Genomic DNA, 8372 nt, shown 5'->3' on the forward strand with positions numbered 1-8372 from the left:
TGACAGAGATGTATTGCTTTAAAGGTATATTCAGTGATTTCACTCAAAAAACCTTAGGTTTCGTTTTTGGCTGTGGGACCCAGCCTTTCGTCCAATCAGGATAGAGAGTCAAAAACGAAACCTAAGGTTTTTTGACCCCAAGGGGTTAACTGGGGACAGGGAGGAACTCCTTATATGGCCAGCACACTCTATAGTAGGGAGGATTATCACAACAAAACAAAAAAATAAGTGATATTTGAATTAAGTGAAATCACTGAATATACCTTTAATTTGCTTCCCTGATCATAAATGCAGGTTACACTTACATATAGTGTGTGTGTGTGTGTGTGTGTGTGTGTGTGTGTGTGTGTGTGTGTGTGTGTGTGTGTGTGTGTGTGTGTGTGTGTGTGTGTTTTAGGCAGCCTCACCATTGCAGAGAGCCAGCAGATATGGAAGGAGCTCACTGCACTTCTGACAGAAGAAAGCCACGTGGAGCCTACCTTTACTGCCATCCCCTCAGCTACGGCATCAGGAAGACATTCCCCCCCTCACCAGACACAATGGTATACGATTACGTTATATTCCACTAGTTCTCAAAGTGGGGTCCGGGGACCCCAGGAGGTCCTTCCTTGAGGGGGTTCCAGGGGGCCCCCAGCAAAAGAATTGGCAAATATTTTACATAAATATTCTCTATTCTCACTATAGTTAGAATAACTTCCAATGCTTCTTATTTTCTTTTTCTTTTTTGACAACATCAAAGAGTTGTCATCTGTAGAAATGTGTGTTTTCATCTTTGAGAGACGGGATGGGTGGGGGGGAGACTACACTGAATCTGTGTAAATCCCCTTGGGACGGTACATTTTGTTTTTGTTTATTTTATTTAAGTTCCAGCACCTGCAAAGAAAAGTCAATATGAATGCGTGTACTGAATCAAAAGCGAAGACGTTTCCCTTTATCCGTCGGTGCCCTCCTCCACCTTTCTGTCATGATTGTTTGGTTGTTGTTCACAGAAAACAAAATGCCCTCAGTCATATACAGTACTGTACCTTCATTCTTCTTTTGTTCTTGTTTCCTGTTATTGTGTTTTTTATTATGCCAGTACCACTTACCCCTCTCTTCTCATTTCCCTTCAGTGCTCTTGAAGTGGACTGTTCGTCTGCACACATGTTGTATTCTCATGGTGTGTGCAACTGGCCCGGATGCGAGTCAGTCTGTGAAAACATCAGCCAATTCATCAAGTAATTTTCAACAAATTTACTAACATATACTCTATTTTTAATAACTATATGTATAATACTGTATAATACTAAAAACAAAAATCCGCTATTTTCTCTACATTTGAAATAACTGAAAATGCTTTAAAAGGAAAATAGGGGGTATTTGGGATGAGGCAGTTATAGTCGCCGGACAGTCAAATCCAGGCCATCTTAAAATCTTGACCCTGGAACTGTCTGCCTCATGGTTTTGCTCTCATGCATATCGTCTCTGTCGGGTGGAAAACTGTCCAAAACTGTTACTTTTCAGGATTCAAATATAGAAAAAGTAATAGATCTACAGATCTATAGCTCAAAAGATTTGTGTCGTGGTTCAGTTTGTGGATCTGCTACTTTTGATGCTTTTGTGTGACGCTGTAGTATGACCAAGTAGGGAGTTAATTTACAGGGGTAAAAAAAACACAAAAAGTTAAAATACGGAGATAAGAGGTTTCTTCCCGACAGCGACGCTATATTGTGGGGTTATGTGTGTGTGTATTGTCAGGCATTTGGGGAGCGAGCACACTCTGGATGACAGGAGCACAGCTCAGTATCGGGTGCAGATGCAGGTGGTGCGGCAGCTGCACCTCCAGGTGAGCATGGAGATCATTTGGGTACCTGGTGCATGGACCTATTAGTATACCAATGGGCTCCCTATGCACACACGCCGTTTTGGAAAGAACTTCCCTTCCCTCCCTACTTCCTTCACAGGTGTTACTGTGAAAGAACACCGATGATACTAATGGAGAAGGATCTGTTCCATTCTGGTCAAACAGAGTCAGGGTGCTGCTATTGTGCGTGTTGTCTCACTGGAAACACTCTGCTACCCCAGTGGGTCTCAAAGTGTCATTGACTGGGTTCCAAAAGGCCCCATACGGGTGTGTAACTCTGAGAGTATACAAATGGAATGGAACAAATGGAACCAAATGGTCCATTTGGTTCCATTTGTTCACTCTCAGAGTTATGGAGGTCCTTGAAATTAAAAAGTTGGAGTACCACTGTACACTAAATGGATCAGAGCCTTAGTATCATCGGTAGCACCTGTGAAGGAAGTAGAGAAGTGGCCCACAAGTAGGAAGTCTAGGAAGAGTTTATTCTGTGTGCATATAGCCCATTATTTTACAGCGTGGCTCTGCAGGAGGCTATAGTCTGTGTGTCCAGAAATAAGCTAAAAAAATCACTTGACCCCTTGTGTTTTGGGGGAAATAATTTAACTTAGATTTTGGTGACCCACGGCCACGATATGTTGTCCTTCAAACCTACCGTAAGCGCTTCTCATTGTATCACGGCACTGCCACTGACTCGTTACTGCGCCAACAGCTCTCCAAAGAACGAGAACGTCTGCAGGCCATGTTGTCTCACCTCACGCCTCTGGAAACACAGTCACTCTCTGCACCTGTGAGTACAGCACGCACACACACACACACACACACACACACACACACACACACACACACACACACACACACACACACACACACACACACACACACACACACACACACACACACACACACACACACACACACACACACACACACACACACACACTTCACATTACAGTTGATGCCCAAAACAGAGAGAAAAAAGTGTATATCTAAATAAAATCTGATTAATCTGTAAAAGAGAAAATGTGGAGGAAATATGACCAACATTTTTAGGTTGAATGTGAAAGCGATAGGGTGGCAATTGCCATCCCCCTGAAACTCGAAATTACACTTGTGTGGTCAGTGGTGGCACAGCTGTTAGGTCCAGACGGCAGCCAGTGTGTCAGACAACGCACATGCCATCATAATAGGGAAGGATAATCATTTGTTAATCTAGCAAATATTCACAACCCTCAACCAAACAATTTCACACTTTAATTAGCAATGATTGCCTCCCTTCTTTGGGGAATATTAACGGAATCACAGCAGAGGAGGCATATCGAATCACTCTGTTACACTCATCTTAAATATCCCCCTTGTTCTTCTGACCAACTTTCATTAAAGCTGCTCTAACTTTTTTGTTCTACCACAGATTTTAATCCGGTGTTGACATTTGACATTTTCTTGACCACTGAGCTAACTGAGCCTGCCTGCTTGGTCTGGGGAGCAATTATATATATATATATATATATATATATATATATATATATATATATATATATATATATATATATATATATATATATACACACAGTACACACCCATACTGAACATACCAAAAAGAGGATAATATGTACATATAAATGTCATATAACCACTTATGCAAAAATATTGTGGTAGCATATAAGAAAAATAAGACAAAACAATTACTTAAAAATAAAAAACAGTACAGCACAAATACAGTATAATAAGGGCACGTAGACTGGTAACAACAACAGCAACAGAGTCCTTATGGCCAAGAGCAAAAAACTGCAGAGAATACAATTAAACATTTTCAGACTCATCCATTAGATGAGATAAATCATTGGGAGCAATTATTTTGACCTTCAGGTCAAACCAGAAACAGGATTGTGTCAAACGTCGTGTCCAACCTAGACACAGGATCAAAATGTGTCAGTAGAAGTGCGGGGAGACCAAATACAACCACCCCAACTGTAGAAGTTAAATTGTATTAATGTACTTTTGTGTAGCGGTTAGAGCGTACGCCTTTCATATGGAATGTTCAAATTCAGATCTGAGCCAGAGTCTCCTGCAGGAGATGCCTCTGGAGCCTGTCCTGGAAGGGATTCTCCAGACATAAAAAACAATGAGAATACTCTACCTGTCTACCATACAGATTGGACAAAATTTAATTTTATTCACTCCAAAGAAGTGGTGGAAAGTAACTGAACAGAGGCGTAATTTCTGCAAGAAAGTAGCAAAAATAACAAATTGTGAATACTTTTGTTAAAAGACAACTTTTGAACACACAATTTTGAGATTCATATGGTTAAATTTCTACTGTAACTAATCTGAGTAATTCTACCAGCACTGCCTCTCTAGGCAGCTCATCTGTCCAACTCTCATGAAGCTCTTGTTTGGCCCAGCTCAGATCACTCTGTCTGTGCACATCTAGATGGGTACAGTGTCTGCTGTTGCAGCGTCCTTGAGCTTACCTCCAGCAAGTCCTCAAGCCGTGGTCCAGACTCCCAGCCCTCCTCTGGCACCTGTCGCACCACCATCATCCTCTTCCTCCTCGTCGTCGGTATCATCCCATGGGTTTGGAGGAGCATCCCCGTCCCGGACACCCTGCAATGCGGGGCCCGTCAGATGTCATCAGCCTTCGCACTGCCCTATGTCCTCAGGTACGACCTTCTAGTTACTGTCACTATGGTTTCTGCTAGCTCAGGGGTAGGCAACCTGCTGCTCTTGGGCCCTCTCCCGTGGCTCCCAGTTGCTTGGGCAAAGAAGTATGAAAAGGAATGAGGTTTTCTTTAAAAAAAAAAATCCTTCAATTTAAATCATAATTTATTATTGTAGTAGGCATAAAGTTATTCTTTCAAGGTATATTCAGTGATTTCACTCAAAAAACCATAGGTTTCGTTTTTGGCTGGGACCTAAGCCTTTCGTCCAATCAGGATAGAGAGTCAAAAACGAAACCTAAGGTTTTTTGACCCCCAGGGGTTAACTGGGGACAGGGAGGAACTCATTATATGGTCAGCACACTCTATAGTAGAAAGGATTATCACAACAAAACAAAAAAATAAGTGATATTTGAATTAAGTGAAATCACTGAATATACCTTTAATTTTGATATTGCAAAACAATCATTCAGATGAATGAAAATATGACCCCCCAGTCAAAAAACACTTTGTTTGAAATAGACACTCATGCTTTCCAAGGTGTTTTGGGCTGGGAGGAGGAGTAGGACTAAGGCCCTATACGTCCTATCTTTGGGGGGGGGGGGGGGGGGGGGGGGTACTACAATAAAATGTAAAATTGAAAGACCAGAAAAGAAATCTAATAATTAAAGTTTAAATAATTAAAATATTTTGCGTTTGAGCTTGTCGATCTGCTACTTTTGCCGTTTTTTAATTTGACCTGACAAGTTTTGAACATTGGTCTTCACATGTTTTTGTACAACAACAACTACATGGCTATGCCTGTGGAGATTGCTGAAGATTTTGATGAAGATTTCTTCTTGTCGTTTTCTCCCACTTCTTCACGACGACACGTCTGTTTCGGTGTTCCATGACTGTTTGTGGTACACCAAATGTTTTAGCTATTGAAAAATAGCAGATCTACAAGCTCATAGTGCGGCACTATGAACTTGTAGGTCTGCTATTTTTATTTTATCGTGAAAATGTGACGCACATCTTTCAATATTTATTCCTTCAGAAAGAACGTTTTTAACTCAAATCTTTGCTTCTGGGGGGGTAGAAATTGTAACGTTCCCATTTTCAATGCTAATAACATCGTTAATCGCAATTATTTGTGTTCCAATTAATCGTCAACTTAAATTTGGTGACAGGCCCTAGTGACAGGCCCTAGCTGTGATGCGACAATAATGTTGATTCTGATTGTAAACAGAAAAAGGATCCCCCTTTGAGCTGTATAAGAACGCTGACATCAGACCTCCCTTCACCTACGCCACACTCATTAGACAGGTAAGATCTCTTTTGTTCTTTCTGCCACGTTATGTTTCAGTGTTCACTTTGACAGCACATTTTTATTTAGTTTAGCCATAGTCTTTAAATAAAAACATAATTTATGTAATCTGAAACAGTTTTAGTCGACTAAATATCACAAGATTTTTTCGATAAAATATGCAGTTGATTTTGGCAGGCCTTGATGGAGTCTTATAATGGCTGATTTTACACCGCATGCGGAAAGTAGCTGATCTCAGAGCGCAATGCCCGAGTGCAACCATTTATTTTTTGATGAAATTGTTAATATATTTAGTCTTAGTCCTCATAGTTTTTATTTAGTTTTCGTCAGTGAAAAAAGGTAGTCGTCGAACATTAAGTTAAGTGGTGTGGCATTAATAAGTGGTCAGATGGGTGGGCCGCAAATTGCTTTGATGATTTCCATGTGGGCCCTGCTCCAGAAAAGGTTGGGGACCAATTAGATAGACGAATAAATATTAGAAAATCATCTCTAAGAAAATAATTAAATATGTTGTAATCGTATGATCTCTTTCAGGCTATAATGGAAGTGTCGGACATGCAGTTGACCCTCAATGAGATATACAGCTGGTTCACACGGACATTTGCTTATTTCAGAAGAAATGCAGCAACTTGGAAGGTTCGTTATGACAGTGTATTCATGTCAACCCCCAAATAAATATGTACTGGGCTTCAGTAGCCTATACATTTGAAAACTTGTTGTGCAAGTAATTTCCCATAGCTGATGTGTAATCGCTGCGTTCCGTGAATTAATTTGTGTGTGACAAACAAATTCACGGAACACAGTGAATCAGTGAGTGTTTGTACTTTACTAGAGTATCTGTATTTTTGGATAGTTATAACTTTCACATTTTGAAGGAATTACATACAGTAAGCCCCGATTTCAAATATAGTGAAAATAGCAGATCTATAAGCTCACATGCTGTGATGTATGAATGTTGTGTGTTCCTCAGAATGCGGTGCGTCACAACCTCAGCCTGCACAAGTGTTTTGTTCGTGTGGAGAACATGAAGGGAGCCGTGTGGACCGTGGACGAGCTGGAGTTTCAGAGGAGGAGGTCTCAGAAAATCACAGGGTACAACCTTCTTTCTTCTTACTTTTGGTACTTGAAGAACAACTTTTACTCAAGTACATTTTGAATTCTGGACTTTTATTTTGTAACAGAGCATTTATATATTGCAGTATGGATAGGCTACTTTGACTAAAACATTACTTTGTCCAACACTGCGGCTAATTGCCATCAGGGGTCGCCACAGCGAATCATCGGTTTCAGAAAATCACAGGGTACAACCTTCTTTCTTCTTACTTTTGGTACTTGAAGAACAACTTTTACTCAAGTACATTTTGAATTCTGGACTTTTATTTTGTAACAGAGCATTTATATATTGCAGTATGGATAGGCTACTTTGACTAAAATATTACTTTGTCCAACACTGCGGCTAATTGCCATCAGGGGTCGCCACAGCGAATCATCGGTTTCCATCTGCTTCTGTTTTCTGCATTTTCCTCTGTCTCTCCAGCCACCTGAATGTCGTCTCTCCTAATAATAACAATCATCATTTATAGTAGTTTATTAATAATGGGAATTCATTAATTATTGTTTTCCGGGCATTTTAAATGGAAATTCAACTACAGCATTCCCCTGTGACGATGTGTGGCAGGCCGGCAGCCACAGTGGGTGGGTGCCCCATACTTTTTGCCTATAATGCCTATAATGACATGTACAACATAGGGCTGTCAAGGATCATGTTGGCGTTCTGTTAACATCCTAAAGATGTCAGTCAGGTTGAGGTCCACCTGACTCTAGTAACGTTTGAGGGAAAACAGACAGAACAGACTGTCTGCTGTGTAGCAGGGAAGGATGACCAGAACTGCGCTGGCTGTTCAATTCATGTGCCGGGCCATGCGGCTGTGCTGATCGTATATCTCGTCCACATGTGGGGAGCCAGGGGAGGATACAAGTACAACGATACATCTGAGCGCTACAATGTGCGCTCAGATGTATCGTGGACACCCACAGGTGGTTCAAACCAGAGGTTTCAGGGACTGTTCCAGGGAAGAGGCTCTTCCACTCAGCCTGTGTCTTGGGGAAGGTCATGTATGTCTATGATGGAGGATACAAGCAGCTGACTGGATGGACTAATGAGATGTACTGTACAAGTTGGACAGTGGACACCGCCACAATGGTCTGCTCTTTCATTAACACCAGAGACACTATACCACCACAAGAGTGTGCTCAAGTGATATGTGGTTGACACAGAGACCAACCTCTGGCTGAGCAGGTCCTCTGCACAGCTTCGACCAGAAGGATGCTGGTATCGTTCAGCATTTGCCTACAATGGAGAGCTGTAGCCTACACATTAAATTGGTAGAAATTTACTCCAGATCCCTTGTCCTGGAAGAAGGTCGAGTCCAGGCGGAAATCTGCAGAGCGAACACATCACAGTAGCTGTTGCATGGCGGGTGATCATATCATCGTCTTTGATGACCTGATGACCACACACACCTGATGACCTGTACATCTTAGACTTAAGTCCTGGCCTGAAGAC

This window comes from Protomyctophum parallelum (genome assembly GCF_964188405.1).
Source record: "Protomyctophum parallelum genome assembly, chromosome: 4".
Classification (NCBI taxonomy): Eukaryota; Metazoa; Chordata; class Actinopteri; order Myctophiformes; family Myctophidae; genus Protomyctophum; species Protomyctophum parallelum.